This window comes from Hyla sarda, chromosome 3 (assembly GCF_029499605.1).
Source record: "Hyla sarda isolate aHylSar1 chromosome 3, aHylSar1.hap1, whole genome shotgun sequence".
Lineage (NCBI taxonomy): Eukaryota > Metazoa > Chordata > Amphibia > Anura > Hylidae > Hyla > Hyla sarda.
In genome coordinates this window covers 116,339,540-116,356,425 of record NC_079191.1, presented here as the reverse complement: position 1 = coordinate 116,356,425, position 16,886 = coordinate 116,339,540, and the positions used below count along the sequence as shown (strand labels likewise).

Genomic DNA, 16,886 nt, shown 5'->3' with positions numbered 1-16,886 from the left:
ATAGTGCAATGTTTTGCTCCTAGCCCTTCTTGGGTGTTTTTACCTGTGTGTTCTGAGTCATTACTGGCTCTAGGACTGCTCGTAAATGCGTTGTCTCATAGATGGCAATGCACTGCCTTGCAGACTCCGCAGAAAGAATCCACTTTCCATACAAATGATCCTTGTCCCCAAATGCTAAATAGATCCTGAATTTATATTTAAAAAATATTCCCGCATGCAGTGCATCATAATATGTGGATGTGCTAAAGAAGCCAATGTAATTCCCAATATATTTCTCATTATTTTTCACAATGACCAACACTTACAAAATATTACTATACACTCCTTAACAAAAAAAATGTATGCATCAAGGTAGCAATATTGGACAACTCTGATTAGACACTGGGTCCTACACTGCCCTGTAGAAAGTTCTCAGAGGTTATTTTTGGGTAGCGTACCTCTTGGCGAGAGATACTTCAAGACATTTTGCCCTGTTGGCAGACTTTGAGAGGGGGCGCATCACTGGACTGAGAAAAAACTGAATTGTCTGCCATTTTGACCAAGCTGTTGCTGTTAGAGGTGTTAGGAACAGTAGTTATGTGTGGACACACACACACGGCAAACAGGCTCTAGACCACCCAGACAGACCACCAGTAAAAAAAATTGCTTGATCTGCCAATAAGCACGAGTAGCTCCTCGATTATCTTTTCCACCATTCATACACAGGTTCCACATTTATTACATACACCCGTCTCTGCCAGAACCATTTTCAGGGATATATTCGAAGGAAATTTGGTGTCACAGTGTCCATTATGTATCTTCCAGAGAGCCACTGTCTTCTTATGTGATGTCATAAATGAGAACCCTGGGCTACTATGGACTGGAACTGTATAAATCCGGGTATTGTTTGGGATTTGACATGGGTCAGGTTTGAGTATGGAGGCCACATGGTGAATACCACAGTCAGTCATTAGCCTCTGTAGTGATACGAGGGACACTAGCAGATCAGCCATTTGTGCCGGACATTCTGTGGCCACATATGTTGCCTCTTATGGTATATTATTTTAGCAGAATAATGCTTGTCGACACACAGCAAGGGTTTCCTAGGAATGTCTCTGCCGGACTACAACACTTCTGGCCTGCCTAGTCACCAGATTTATTGCTAATCGGGCATTTATAGCAATGTAGCTGTCACGATGCCGGCTGGCAGGTAGTGGATCCTCTGTGTCAGAGAGGGATTGGCGAGGACCGCGCTAGTGGACCGGTTCTAAGTCACTACTGGTTTTCACCAGAGCCCGCCGCAAAGCGGGATGGTCTTGCTGCGGCGGTAGTGACCAGGTCGTATCCACTAGCAACGGCTCACCTCTCTGACTGCTGATGACAGGCGCGGTACAAGGGAGTAGACAGAAGCAAGGTCGGACGTAGCAGAAGGTCGGGGGCAGGCGGCAAGGTTCGTAGTCAGGGTGGATAGCAGAAGTACTGGTACACAGGCTTTAGACACACAAAACGCTTTCACTAGGCACAAGGGCAACGAGATCCGGCAAGGAAGTGCAAGGGAGGAACTCAGATATAGCCAGGGAGCAGGTGGGAGCCAATTAAGCTAATTGGGCCAGGCACCAATCATTGGTGCACTGGCCCTTTAAGTCTCAGGGAGCTGGCGCGCGCGCGCCCTAGAGAGCAGAGCCGCGCGCGCCAGCACATGACAGCAGGAGACGGGAACGGGTAAGTGACCTGGGATGCGATTCGCGAGCGGGCGCGTCCCGCTGTGCGAATCGCATCTCCAACGGCCATGACAGAGCAGCGCTCCCGGTCAGCGGGACTGACCGGGGAGCTGCAGGGAGAAAGACGCCGTGAGCGCTCCGGGGAGGAGCGGGGACCCGGAGCGCTAGGCGTAACAGTACCCCCCCCCTTAGGTCTCCCCTTTTTTTTGTCCGGTGACTGCCTCCCCTGGGATGAGGACACCGGGAAGGAATGGATGGTTTCCTCAATGGCAGGCAGTACAGCAGGAGTAGGAATGGGGAGGGAGGGCAGAGGGTGAAGCTTGGCACGGGGCAGGAAGACACAAGGACGGGAGCCATGAGGGGACACAGAGGCTTGCCTGATGGGACTGGGAGGGGGGGAGAGGCATTTCCTGTGGCAGGCAGAGTCCTTAACGACCTTAGGGGGACCGGATACAGGAGGAACCACAGGGTCACGGCAGGGAGTACTGGGAACCGGTTGAAGGCAGTCCTTGGAACAAGAGGGACCCCAACTCTTGATCTCCCCAGTGGACCAGACCAGGGTTGGGGAATGGTGTAGAAGCCAGGGTAGTCCAAGGAGAATTTCGGAAGTGCAATTGGGAAGGACCAAAAATTCGATTTTCTCGTGATGAGGTCCGATGCACATTAGGAGGGGCTCCGTGGGGAAACGCACGGTGCAATCCAACCTGGCTCCGTTGACCGCGGAAATGTGGAGTGGCTTGACAAGACGGGTCACCGGAATGCGGAATTTATTCACCAAGGACTCCCGAATAAAATTCCCAGAGGCACCAGAGTCCAGGCAGGCCACGGCTGAGAGGGAAGAGCTGGCTGAAGTAGAAATCCGTACAGGCACCGTGAGACGTGGAGAAGCCGACTTAGCATCAAGAGACGCCACACCCACGAGAGCTGGGTGCGAGCGTGCGTTTCCCAGGCGTGGAGGACGGATAGGGCAATCCACCAAAAAATGTTCGGTACTGGCACAGTACAGACAAAGATTCTCTTCCTTACGGCGATTCCTCTCTTCCAGGGTCAGGCGAGACCGATCCACTTGCATGGCTTCCTCGGCGGGAGGCCTAGGCGCAGATTGCAGTGGAGACTGTGGGAGAGGTGTCCAGAGATCTAAGTCTTTTTCCTGGCGGAGCTCTTGATGTCTCTCAGAAAAACGCATGTCAATGCGAGTGGCTAGATGAATGAGTTCATGCAGGTTAGCAGGAGTTTCTCGTGCGGCCAGAACATCTTTAATATTGCTGGATAGGCCTTTTTTAAAGGTCGCGCAGAGGGCCTCATTATTCCAGGATAGTTCAGAAGCAAGAGTACGGAATTGTATGGCGTACTCGCCAACAGAAGAATTACCCTGGACCAGGTTCAGCAGGGCAGTCTCAGCAGAAGAGGCTCGGGCAGGTTCCTCAAAGACACTTCGAATTTCCGAGAAGAAGGAGTGTACAGAGGCAGTGACGGGGTCATTGCGGTCCCAGAGCGGTGTGGCCCATGACAGGGCTTTTCCAGACAGAAGGCTGACTACGAAAGCCACCTTAGACCTTTCAGTAGGAAACTGGTCCGACATCATCTCCATGTGCAGGGAACATTGCGAAAGAAAGCCACGGCAAAACTTAAATTTGTCCGGCAAGGACAGGCGGAGGCTAGGAGTGGCCACTCGCTGCGGAAGGGGTGCAGGAGCTGGCGGAGGAGATGATTGCTGCTGAAGTTGCGACTGAAGTTGGTGCACAATGGTGGACATTTCCGACAGCTGGTGGGTTAGATGGGCGATCTGTCGGGATTGCTGGGCGACCACCGTGGTGATATCAGAGATATAAGGCAGAGGGACCTCAGCGGGATCCATGGCCGGATCTACTGTCACGATGCCGGCTGGCAGGTAGTGGATCCTCTGTGTCAGAGAGGGATTGGCGAGGACCGCGCTAGTGGACCGGTTCTAAGTCACTACTGGTTTTCACCAGAGCCCGCCGCAAAGCGGGATGGTCTTGCTGCGGCGGTAGTGACCAGGTCGTATCCACTAGCAACGGCTCACCTCTCTGACTGCTGATGACAGGCGCGGTACAAGGGAGTAGACAGAAGCAAGGTCGGACGTAGCAGAAGGTCGGGGGCAGGCGGCAAGGTTCGTAGTCAGGGTGGATAGCAGAAGTACTGGTACACAGGCTTTAGACACACAAAACGCTTTCACTAGGCACAAGGGCAACAAGATCCGGTAAGGAAGTGCAAGGGAGGAACTCAGATATAGCCAGGGAGCAGGTGGGAGCCAATTAAGCTAATTGGGCCAGGCACCAATCATTGGTGCACTGGCCCTTTAAGTCTCAGGGAGCTGGCGCGCGCGCGCCCTAGAGAGCGGAGCCGCGCGCGCCAGCACATGACAGCAGGAGACGGGAACGGGTAAGTGACCTGGGATGCGATTCGCGAGCGGGCGCGTCCCGCTGTGCGAATCGCATCCCCAACGGCCATGACAGAGCAGCGCTCCCGGTCAGCGGGACTGACCGGGGAGCTGCAGGGAGAAAGACGCCGTGAGCGCTCCGGGGAGGAGCGGGGACCCGGAGCGCTAGGCGTAACAGTAGCTTTGGCAACCTATAGGTGCGTAGGATCTACAGGCCCAGCTGCAACATTTGTAGGCAAATTGGTGCTGCGGATGCCATACTAATCCGGTATTCCTCCATGCCCAACTATATCTCCTCTTTTATTTAAGCTAGAGGTAGTCCATCAGGGTATTAGCTTCTCTTCTCAATTATACAGTTTTCCCTAATAAATGTGTTCTTTCACTTGTATATTGTAATCACTTAATACCATTATATTTACAAATGCAAAGTTTCATTTGATTTCTACAACTCCTTGGTGCATTATTTTTTGATAATGAATGTATCTGTTTTCTTTACTTTCCCTATCACTGAGGAGAACGAACTGCATTGAGTGATACACGTATGGTTAAATTGTGCTAGACCAAATCTTTGGTAAGAGCAGGAAAACCTTGTATAATTTAAATAGTGTATACAATACCACAAACCTCTCCTGGGTAAATGGTTAAGACATATCCATTGAGAAAAAACATCTTCTCACATTAATGATTATCAAGTGCCAGCATCTGCGATCCTTCAGGTTTTAAGCTTCTATGACTCATTTCCATCAAACGAGTTTCACTTCCACCCTCAACATTTAATTTTGGCTCCTTGGGAAAAGGTCAGAGATGTTCTTTAGTCCTCATCAATGTTAAAATGATGAGACAGGAAAATGCCTCTAGCATGGCCATTAGATATCACAATAATGTCCATAGTCTGAATGCTGCAGTATAAAAGTATAGCATTGGTATGTCTTGGGTAAACATGTTAATTTTTAATTAGGGCCCTGTAAGTCATCACTAAATATCGTCACTGCCAAGCCTCGATGCCAGTTCTGTGCCCTTTAGACCTGTGTGAATTGGCACCTTAAAGATGTGAGTAATTTGAGCTAGACAAGTCACTAATGATGAATTTCATGACAGCCACTAGAACTAGGTTGCTTGTCCATGTAAGTATAAAAAATGCTGCTTAGCCCAAAATGTGATTGTTATATTAATGAGAGGCCATCATCTGGAATGTGTACTAATATGGAAAAAAAAAAAAGGTTGAAGTACATGGAATGCAAATAAAGGTGGTACTGTAAAAGTAGGGTTGTAAGCATCCAGAGCTTACACCCCAGATCCCACACTTCTCTTCATGGAGAGATTTAGGAGCTGTTTGGGCACCTAACAGCAATTATATTTAAACACAGTATCATTTTTATTATTTGAGCACTTTAATGGTATAACCTTAAAGGGGTTATCCAGGAAAAAACTTTTTTTTTATATATCAACTGGCTCCAGAAAGTTAAACAGATTTGTAAATTACTTCTATTAAAAAATCTTAATCCTTTCAGTACTTATGAGCTTAAAGGGGTATTTCAGGCCAAAACTTTTTTTTATATATCAACTGGCTCCGGAAAGTTAAACAGATTTGTGAATTACTTAAAAAATCTTAATCCTTCCAATAGTTATTAGCTTCTGAAGTTGAGTTGTTGTTTTCTGTCTAACTGCTTTCTGATGACTCACGTCCCAGGAGCTGTGCAGTTCCTATGGGGAGATTTTCCCATCATGCACAGCTCCCTGGACATGACATCATCATTGAGCAGTTAGACAGAAAACTTCAGAAGCTAATAAATATTGGTGTCTGTCTGCAGCGCTCCGGTCGGCATCGCTGACAGCGAGCGCTGCTCCCTGGTCTCCGGAGGGGACGCGATCTGAGGCACGGGTCGTGCCCGCCCTCTGATCGCGCCCCATGTCACGCACCTCTCGCCCCAGTCTGCTTCCTCCCGGCGCGCGCGGTCCCGCTCCCTAGGGCGCGTGCGCGCCGGCTTGCTAAAATTTAAAGGGCCAGTGCACCACTAATTGGTGCCTGGCCCAATCACTCCCATTCCTATAAAAAAAAACTTCTTCTTCCTCTCCTTGCCGGATCTTGTTGCCTTTTGCCCTGAGAAAGCATTATAGTGTGTTCCCAAGCCTGTGTACCCAGACCTTCTGCTGTTGCCCCTGACTACGATCCTCGCTGCCTGCCCTGACCTTCTGCTACGTCTGACCTTGCCTCTGTCTAGTCCTTGTGTACCGCGCCAGTCTCAGCTGCCAGAGAGGTCGAGTCGCTACTGGGGAACACGACCTGATAGTTACTCCCGCAGCAAGTCCATCCTGCTTTGCGGCGGGCTCTGGTGAACACCAGTAACTGCTTAGAACTGATTCCCCAGTACGGCCCGCGTCATCGCCTCTCTGGCACAGAGGATCCATCTCCAGTGTCCTCACCAGCCGCTAGTCCGGACCCTGACAATTGGAAGGATTAAGATTTTTTAATAGAAGTAATTTACAAATCTAAATATTATAGGAGCACGCTCTGGGAAATAGCTGGGAAGAATGACAATAGATAAAAAACAGAGGTGATGTCCTACCTTAAAGGAGTAGTCCAGTGGTGAACCCAGTGGTGAACAACTTATCCCCTATCCTAAGGATAGGGGATAAGTTTGAGATCGCAGGGGGCAATCTCCGGCTCTGCCATAGAGATGTATTAAGGGGGGGTGTCGGACGCCGCTTTGTGCGGAGGTCGACACCCGCTATCTGGCCGGAGAGCCTGGCCCCCGTACAGAGAGATCGCAGGGGGCCCCAGCGGTCGGACCCCCCGCAATCTCAAACTTATCCCCTATCCTTAGGATAGGGGATAAGTTTTTCGCCAATGGACTACCCCTTTAAGATTAGTAGTGCTTCATCATAATGGAACAAAGTACAGAGGTTTCTGAAATATGGATGAGGTTTGAAAAAATGAATAGAGGACAATGATAATGAAATGGTGCAATAAGTGAATGGTATTATACTAGTTAGATACCTGGAAATGTTAAATGAATAATATGGCAGCCAAGAAATGAATAAGTCCTTCCGTAGTGGGCCCGTTAGTGGGTTGCTCCAGCGCTGCAAAATGTAATGCAATGGTATCTGCCCTTCCTTAACAGAAATATGATATAGCTTCCTGATATGATTGAGTACCTGGAGTCTGTAGATGGTCAGAACAGTCACCTTCCAGGGTAGAGATCTTTAGAACAGGTATAGCGGGAGAACGCTCCGGCCGGTAGCGTCTCAACCGGCTTCCGTCCTCGTGGCAAATAGCTCGGTGATGTGAGCGGCTAGTAGTGACGTCACTAAGGGGGCACAGAGAGTCCACAAAGATATCGACGAAGGAAACAAAGAAAAATGAATAAGCATTTTTTGGATTCACCAAGGAAATCGTTATGAAGACCCAAAACATGTGCATGTCCACTTTTATTTTTCAATATAGAATTTGTTATCATTGCACAGGACTTAAAGCCAACAAGGTCAGCTGGGTTGTTTCATTTTCCCATCCTGCACATCCATATAAGCATTACTTGATTCCATTACATCTGATGAAGCCTGATGAAGCACCAAGACGTGTGAAACGGCTGTCGCCTCCATTCAGCTGTATTCCTCTACTGTTTTTCATCTTTCTCCTGTAATATGTAAGTATTTCTGTATTTTTATAAAGAGTATGATTGTGGTGGGCCAGTCCAATTCTAGAGGACTTACAGAAAAAGTACTGTATTAGTCACATAAATCAATAATTCCAGACGTATTCATTCAATGGACATTATAATAATAACCAACCATTCCCATTTTATTAAGGTGTATCCATATAAATGGCCCACCCTGAATTTAGAGGAAACCCAAACCTTGTCACCAGGAGAGAAGGACGGAGGAGGTCTTCTACGCTTATCAGCCTGTGCCTTCATGTGTGTGGAAGCTTGCGATAATGACAGTTGAGTTTGTTGCCAGATGGAAGAAAAGTCACATACAAGGTCATCAACAGCTGGCACATCGGAAGAAACTGGAAGTGGGAGAGGGGGACGGAGATGAAGTCCATAAACAACAAAGACGGGTAAAGACCATGTAGACTCGGTATCCTTATGATTATATGAGAATTCTGCCTAGGGAAGAAGGTCGACCCAATCATTTTGGCGAGCAGAGACAAAATGACGATGATAAGTCTCCAGAATTTGATCAACCCTCTCCGCTTTACCGTTAGACTGAGGGTGGTAGGCTGAGAAGAAGTCCAGTTTGATGTCTAGACGGGTACAGAGAACTCTCCAGAACTTGTTGAATATCGGCAGGAGCAGCGGAAATCAAGCTATCTGGAGAAATAATATGCCTTGGAGAGGAGTCTAAACCTACAACGTCAGAGGACCTGGAGAGAGCATCAGTTCTAGTATTCTTACCTGCTGGACGGAAGTGGATGAAGAAATTGAATCTAGAAAAGAACAAAGACCACCTAGCCTGGCGGGGATTCAATCGCTGAGCAGACTGAAGGTACAAAAGATTCTTGATGAGGCCTTGATGAGAGACAATGTAGCCGAGAAACGTATGACTAGACTTCTCAAATAGGCATCTCTCCAGTTTGGCTTAGAGATGATTCCGCCAAAGAGGCTGAAGAACCTGACTAACATGAGTACGATGCTCCTCTAAGTTGGTAGAGAAGATCAAGATGCCATCTAGGTACACGACGACACAGATGTAGAGAAGATCTTGGAAAATATCATTGACAAATTCTTGAAAAACGGCAAGTACATTGCAGAGACCAAAAGGCTTTACGAGATGCTTAAAATGTCCGTCACGAGTATTGAAGGCCGTTTTCCATTCATCTCCCTTGCGGATATTAATAAGCTTATAAGCTCCCCGTAAGTTCAATTTAGAGAAGACCTTGGCCTCCCAGAGAAGGTCAAAAAGTTCGGAGATCAAAGGACGAGGATAACGATTTTTTATTGGGATTTTGTTAAAGGGGTTATCCAGCATAAGGTGATTTTAGTATGTACCTGGCAGACATTAATGGACATGCTTAGGGAGTATCTGCGCCTGTCTTGGGGCTAAATGGCTATGTTGTGAGATTACCATAATACTGTGGCTAGCAGTTTGTGAACTAGTATTTCCTGATTGACTTTTCTTTTTTTAACTACAAATCCCACAATTCCATCTTCCTCCCTCCCACACATCAGCCACCCCACTCATTGAAACATAAATGAGTTGCATCCATTCAAATCAGTGTGGTTTTCAATCAGGGTGCCTACAGCTGTTGCATTAGTTGCAGATTGATCGCTCCACCCATTGAAGCAGACAGGCTCTCTGTCATCAGTTGACTAGTTAGTCAGGTCTCGGCCTCATTGCAAGCTGGGAAAAATCTGAGACAACAGTCATATTGTATGCTGGTACAAATAAATATTGGAGTGAAAATCACAGAAGAATTGTGAATAAACCATCACACACACACAGGTACAGACACTTTATTATGAACTACACTAACTTTACAGCCCCTGTAGCATAATCAAATTAAAAAAATCCTGGAATACCCCTTTAGGTCCCCTGTAGTCAATACATGGACAGAGTGAGCCATTCTTCTTCCGTACAAAGAAGAAACCTGCTCCAGCAGGAGAAGAGGACTTACAGATAAATCCCTTTTGGTTTTCCTGGATATATTTAGCCATAGCTTGGGTCTCAGGAACAGATATCGGGTAATTTCTTCCACGAGGAGGTGTGGTTCCAGGCAGTAAATCAATGGGACAATTGTAAAGGCGATGAGAAGGTAGAGTCTCGGCTTTCTTCTCACAGAATACATCAGAGAAGTCTTCGTAGGGTGGAGGCAGTCCAGCAAAAGAGAAAGATGAGAAACCTTAGGCTGGATTGGCCTAAGATAAAGATTTTGACAGGATTGTCCCCAGCAAGTAATGTCTCCAGTTCTCCAATCAAGTTGCGGAGAATGATGTTGGAGCCAAGGAAGACCAAGAAGAAGCTCAGAGGTACAGTGGGGTAGGACATAGAATTCAATCTTTTCCTTATGCAAGACACCCACTTGCATGACGAGAGGCTCAGTACGGAATAGCACCTTACATTCCAGATTTTGTCCATTAACAAAAGAGACAAATAAAGGCTTGGCCAGCCAAGTAACAGGAAGATGATATCTAAGGACCAACGAGGCATCAATGAAGTCACCTGCGGAACCAGAGTCCAAAAACGCAGTAGCGATGAATGAAGTCTTGACAGAAGTGTGGATTTGTCCAGAAAAGGTCAAAGAGAGGTAGTATTCTCTTTTGAGATCAGAGTTAGATCAGAGGTAAGCTTATCTTGGAGCCTGTAGATGCTGCAGGAACAGGTGGAGGAATTGGAGCAGGTTGCAGTTGCTGCTGCATGGCTAATAACTGTTGAATCATGGTGGACAGTTGAGTAAGTTGTTGCGCCTGTCGGGCCAACTGCTGCGACTGGCGGACCACAACAGAGGGAAGACCGCGACTTCTGGCAGAGTTACCTCAGCGGGATCCATGGCCAGATCTTACTGTAACACTCGCGGTTAGGAAGACAGGAACACCGGAGGTAGTGGATCCACTGAACTTGTGTGGCAGATGACACAGGCCGTACCAGGGAGCGGAGTCTAAGGTCCGCTGGTTTTCACCAGAGCCCGTCGCAAAGTGGGATGGTCTTGCTTCGGCAAGCGGCAACCACTTTGCTACCCTGGCATGACTCGACCACACAGGCAGCTGAGGAGATTCGAGGCACAGGAGGGATGCAGAAACTCATAGTCTGGATAGCAGAAGGTCAGGACAGGTGGCACAGGTGCGTATTTGGGAACATAGAAGGAGGTCAGTAGGCAGGCAGCACAGGAGCAAGGTCAGGTCACAGAAGAAGGGATCAGAAACACGGCAAGGCAAATCACAATGACACTTTCTCAATGGTACGAGGCAACAATGATCTGGCAGTGAAGTGTTTTTTGAGGAGCAGGACTTTATAAGTGAGTGACAGGTGCAAAACTGAGTATGGGCGCACTGGCCCTTTAAATCTTAAAGCTCCGTCACACCCGCCAGAGCTGAGAAGCAGGTAGAGAGAAAGCAGGGGACCGAGCTGAGTGAAGGGCTGGGACTTGCATGCAGGCAGGTCCCGGGATGCGAATCCCAGCCCCGCCGGCTAGTGGAGGGAGCGTGGCAATGCGCTCACAGCCAGCATGAGCAGTCTGAGCGAGGAACATAACACTCAGTGAAGTGCTTGCTGTAAGAGCAACAGAAATAAGAAAATAGGAGCCAGGATTTAAGCATACAGACAGGATCAGCACCAGTTAAAGAGTAAGCCTGGAGATTTTCTATTATGTCATGGTACACTTTGAGACATAAACAAGAAACAAAACTGTAAAAGAGTAAGCATTCCAAATAATAAACTAAATTTGGCATCACCTGTTTACTGAAAGTAGTGCTCCTGGCTACCAGTCTGTGTAAAAATGTGTTTATCTTCTGAAATTCTCGACAGCCACCAATCTGAAGGCACCATGTCAAGATCACCTCACTTCACTTCAGTTTTCATACAAGGAAGAGTCTGCTCAGCCATTCAGTGGCGGTAGCCATGACCCACCATCATAATCATCATAATATAATCTGGTCCCTGCCCACATACCAGTCAATCACTGTGCTGTTCCAAATCATTATGCAAATTATATTTTTCTCGTTTACCTAAATAATTGATGTAACTAACAGTCAGCATAATTCTCATGTTATCAACTATTAAGAGTACAATTCAAATTTTATTGAACAAATCTCCTAATGATAACAATATTTTTTAACTTACAATACACAATTCCAAATTATTACGCACAGTAAGTTTGAAAACACTTTATAGGTTGTGAAGAAATGAAAATTTCAAAAGCTATTTCAATCAAACTTTTAACAACATTTTAACAGGTCACGTAACATTTTAACATAGGACCACTTATTTGATAGCAGTTTCACAAGTCTTGCATCTAGAGATGAGCGAACTTTTTAAAAATTTGATTCGGCCGTTTCGCCAAATTTTCCGAAAAAAATTTGATTCGGTCTGAATTGTTTGTGGCAAATCTGTACTAAAAATGGCTATTTTCTGGCCTACAGAGAGCCTCAATAGGGGTGTAAAACTGTTTGTTTTTTTCTAACACGCATAGGGAGTGTGCAGTGTTAGTGAAATCATACTGTTATTCAGTATGACATGCAGATTACAGGCATCGCTATTAGAATCACTGCAGCAGAGGATATGAATGTGGCAGCAGGGAGACCATATGGCATCAAAATTAAAAAGAGTAAATAGATTTTTAATGTAATTTTTATTTAACTTAATTTGAATTTATTTACAATTTTTTAGTACCCATTCTGGTGAGCATCGAGCTGGCTGCGAGGCGAGCTACCACCTGAAGCATGAGGAGACCATATAGTGGCTGAATGGCACAGCCTGGAGTTGGCTGGAGCATGAGAAGACCATATAGTGGCTGAATGTCACAGCCTGGAGGTGGTGAAGCATGAGAAGACCATATGGTGGCTAAATGGCAAAGCCTGGAATTGGCAGAAGCATGAGGAGACCATATAGTGGCTGAATGTCACAGCCTGGAGGTGGTGAAGCATGAGAAGACCATATGGTGGCTAAATGGCAAAGCCTGGAATTGGCAGAAGCATGAGGAGACCATATAGTGGCTGAATGTCACAGCCTGGAGGTAGTGAAGCATGAGAAGACCATATGGTGGCTAAATGGCAAAGCCTGGAATTGGCAGAAGCATGAGGAGACCATATAGTGGCTGAATGGCACAGCCTGGAGTTGGTGGCAGCATGAGGAGACCATATAGTGGCTGAATGACACAGCTTGAAGCTCGCGGCAGCATGAGGAGACCATAGGGCCTCACAATCCCTAAGATTTGAAGATGAATTTTTAAATTTAAATTGAAGATTTATGGTAGCTAGTTCTGCCATGACAATTTGTAGGTAAGGTCCCGGCCCAGCAGCATCAGTACACCATATAGTGGCAGAATGACACAGCCTGCAGCTGGCGGCAGCATGAGGAGACAATAGGGCCTCATAATCCCTAAGATTTAAAGATGAATTTTAAAATTTAAATTGAAGATTTATGGTAGCTAGTTCTATCATGATTATTTGTTGGTAATGTCCCAGGCCCAGCAGTATCAGTACACCATATAATGGCTGAATGGCACAGCCTGGAATTGGCAGAAGCATCCGGAAACCATATAGTTGCTGAATGGCACAGCCTGGAGTTGGCAGAAGCATGAGGAGACAATATAGTGGCTGAATGACACAACCTGGAGTTGGCGGCAGCATGAGTCATATAGTGGCTAAATGGCACAGCCTTGAGTTGGCGGCAGCATGAGTAGAACATTTAGTGGTTGAATGGCACAGCCTGGAGTTGGCAGCATATAAGGAGACCATAAAGTGGCTGAATGGCACAGCCTGGAGTTGGCGGCATATGTGGAGACCATATAGTGGCTGAATGGCACAGCCTGTAGCTGGCAGAAGCATGAGAAGACCATATATTGGCTGAATGGCAAAGTCTGGAGGTGGCTGAAGCATGAGGAGATTGTATAGTGGCTGAATGAGACAGCCTGGTATGGTAGGTGGCAATACCAGTACCCAGTGACGAAGGTGGGTGAAAAAAGGTCTGATGCGGAGGAATGTTTGTAACTGGGGAGCAGTACCTTAAATCTAGGCCCTTGAGAGTTGAACAGGTACAAAATAGTACACTAATTAGATGTAGGTACAGTATGTGGTATGATCTTATGAGGGAAGAAAAATGCGCTATAGTATGCTTAAAAAAACGTATTTTTTGCACAACACCAGCAGTACACAACAGTGCTGCAGCACACACAAAAGCTGTGTACTAAACCCAAAATTGCACTCTATTGTCAAATTGTCAAAGACTATTAGGAATGGACTGCTGGATATTATACCGTCTACAGACTAGTATAACCAGCAGATGATTTGTTGTGGAACAGAGACACAGAATTGCGTTGAAACATTATTCCTGCCTCCTCTGCTAAGGTATATGAAATTGAGGCAGGTTGTTGAAATGTATGAGGCAATACACAGCTATCTGCCCCTCTCTGTAATATAATGCTGTAGAAAGTGACTGGAAGTTTAATGGCTGCAGTAAAAATCTTTTTAAGTGAAAAAAAGCAATGCTCTCTGTCCACCAGAACGCTGATGTGACTAGGAGGTGTAACGCTGCTGGAAAAAGCTTTTCTGTGTATCACACACAGCCTGTCAGTCCTATCTCTCTGCAGTGTACTTAATGAAGTGACTAGCCGGAATATGGCTGCCGATTATATAGGGCTGTGACATCACAAGGGTGACTGGCTGCTGATAGGCTGCATCCTGCAAATGATTCAGGGTCATCCTGCCTACCCGCCTTGCCTTCCCAGAGTTCCTTTCCCCATGTCCTCACATGTGGATCCACCATTTTAGATGCCTTGAAGCTTGGACCGCACTAAATGGAGTTTAATGAAGCGATTCGCGCGATAGAATCCCTGCGATATTCACATTCGTTGCGAATGTAATTTTTCATAAAATTCGTAACAAATTCAGATTTGTCATCTTCGATTCACTTATCTCAGTTTCTGCTTGAATTTGTTTTCAAGATGTAAGAATAGCCTCCTAGAGCTGCTGTTTGGATGTAAACTGCCTCCCACCCTCATAGATCTTTTGCTTAAAGGGTAGCTCCCACCATCCTATTTTTTTTTTTGCTAGCCTGTTCCCTCCCCCCCCCCCCGCGCTACGGCACTAGCCTGTTCCCTCCTCCCCCCCGCCCCGCATACCTCGTTCCCTCATTACACTTGCAGTTACTGCAGAGTCCGGCAGTGGGCGTGCAGGGACAGCGGCGGCAACGAGGCGGCGGCGGCGATGTGCGGGAGGAGTGGCCTCCAAGCCAGTGGCCGGGGAGCCAATGCGCTCGCTCCCGCCTGTCTGATTGACAGGCAGGGAGCGAGTGCAGCCTAACTGAAAAAGGACTGATTGCCACTCCAAAATCAGTCCTTTTTCAGTGGCCGGTTTTTAAATGTAAATTAAACCTTTTTAATGAAAAAATATATATAAAAGTATATTAGAGATATGTTGTAGTACATAAGTACTACAACATATCAAAAAATAAAGTTGGTGACAGTGCCCATTTAAGGATGCTCCAAAGGTTCTCAATAGGATTGAGGTTAGGAGAGGATGGAGGCCACACCATGACTTTCTCTCCTTTTAGCCCCATAGCAGCCACTGATGCAGAGGTATTCTTTGCAGCATTGTCATGCATGAAGATGATTTTATTATGGAGAGCATAGTTCTTCCTTCTGTACCAGGGAAGAAAGAGTTCAGTCAGAAAATCCACATACTTTGCAGAGATCATCTTTACACCTTTGGGGACCCCAAAGGGGGCCGACCAGCTCTCTTCCCATGATTCTGACCCAAAACATTACTCCACACCACCTTGCTGACGTCACAGCCTTGTTGGAACAGGGTGGCCGTCCACCAACCATCCACTAATCCATCCATCTGGACCATAGGGGTTGCACCGCACTCATCAGTGAACAGGACTGTTTGCAAATTTGTCTTCATGTATTTTTCTGCCCAATGCAGCTGTTTCTGCTTGTGAGCATTGGACAGTGGTGGCCGAACAAAAGGTTTATACTCAGTTGCAAGACTCTTGAGGACTCTACATCTTGATGTCTGTGGGACTCCAGAGGCACCAGCAGCTTCAAATATCTGATCTGTTTGCTGCCATGAAATGGTATTTTAGCAGCTGCTCTCTTGATCCAATGCATGGATCTGGCAGAAATCTTCCTCAATGTGCCTTTATCTGCTCAAACCCGTCTGTGCTTTGAATCAGCCACAAATCTACTAATAGTTCGATGATCACGCTTAAGTTTTTGTGAGAAATCAAATGTTTTCATACCTCATCCAAGGCATAGAACTATTTCACTCTTTTTTGGCAGCAGAGAAATCCTTTTCTTCCCCATATTCAAATCTAATTATCACAGGTGTCCAAGATTGTTTTCAGTGATCAAATGAACCCTGAGACCATGATCCATGAGTTAATTTGAAAAACAAAATATGTATTCTTTGTGACACTTAAATGGAATTTGCATAATCATTTGGAACAGGGTGTATATTGCCATAGAAAATGAAATGCACATCTCTATCAATAGGTGATCTTATGGTGAAGAAGTTACAATCAAAGTCGGTTGCATTTTCCCTCATCTGACATAGTTAATGCCTAAAGGAACAGGATCGGTCGTGTTTGTACCCTTAACCAGACATTTCAATTAGCAGAAACAAGTAGTACTAAGTAAGTATGGGAATAAAATTATTCATTAGAGAGATGATTTTTGACTGTGTATCAATTTAAAACCGAACAATGGATGATGCTACAGAAAGTATTTTTCTTTATTTAGTTTACTTTAAGTGTTGTTTTGGCACAGAGCATATAGAGGAAGCTTTTACACCTTTTTTTATTCACAATTATAATATCTCCAGAGATTCTTTTTTGAACACAACACAATGCATAATTATCTGTTACAACAACCAGCAATGAACAGAAAATCCAACATAAGAACATGTGGCTTGAATAAAGGTTTAAGTGCGGTTTAATTCCTTGCTCTTGCATTCAGTGGATGAAACGTGCCTACAGCACTATTCACAATGTGTCCCAATGCAGCAGTGATTCATTACCTCAAAATATAATTAACTTCTCAGTGTGGGAAAGTGTTTTATAGCACCAAATTAGGAACAGTACAAAACAAGTGGATACCACAGCAGAAAACCCAACAATATTGTTACAAA

At 46.0% G+C, this 16,886-nt stretch overlaps 1 protein-coding gene across 1 annotated transcript in view; it reads right to left on the bottom strand.

The window, feature by feature from the left end:
• The window catches only part of SERPINE2 (serpin family E member 2), a 125,977-nt gene that overhangs the window by 108,230 nt on the left and 861 nt on the right, over window positions 1-16,886 (bottom strand). The window lies entirely within an intron of this gene.